Raw genomic sequence first — 496 nt, forward strand, 5'->3', positions numbered from 1 at the left:
GACACTTATCTATGCAATCTACTCTTGCACAATTATCCAAGAAAATAAGAAGTACTACAAGTTGACCTGCAGCTGAAAATTATAACTATTATGCATGTATAAGAGCCAGGTTAATACTGATACATGGTGCTGTTAATAAAACACAAACAGTCATACTAAACTTTATCATTATAAAGCAAAATAATACTAACAGTAAATAAAACAACTGCAACTCCTGAAATCCAATTCTAACAACCATACAAGCATTTAAAAAAGGAATTAATTAATTAACTAGAGTACTTTATTAATCCCCAAGGGGACATTCTGATGTTACAGTATAGCAGACAAGGACATTTAACAAAATATAGGTGAAATGCTGAGTAGTCTATAAGCAAAAGTAAGTTTAATCAAAATATATACATAGCTAACAGAATAAAATGAAGAATAAAAATTACCTTATATGTGTGTGTGTGAAAAAGGCCCCATATCCAGTATATGGAGTTTGTTATGGCAGGTG

Source organism: Monopterus albus, unplaced genomic scaffold, assembly GCF_001952655.1.
Source record: "Monopterus albus unplaced genomic scaffold, M_albus_1.0 scaffold39.1, whole genome shotgun sequence".
Taxonomy (NCBI): Eukaryota; Metazoa; Chordata; class Actinopteri; order Synbranchiformes; family Synbranchidae; genus Monopterus; species Monopterus albus.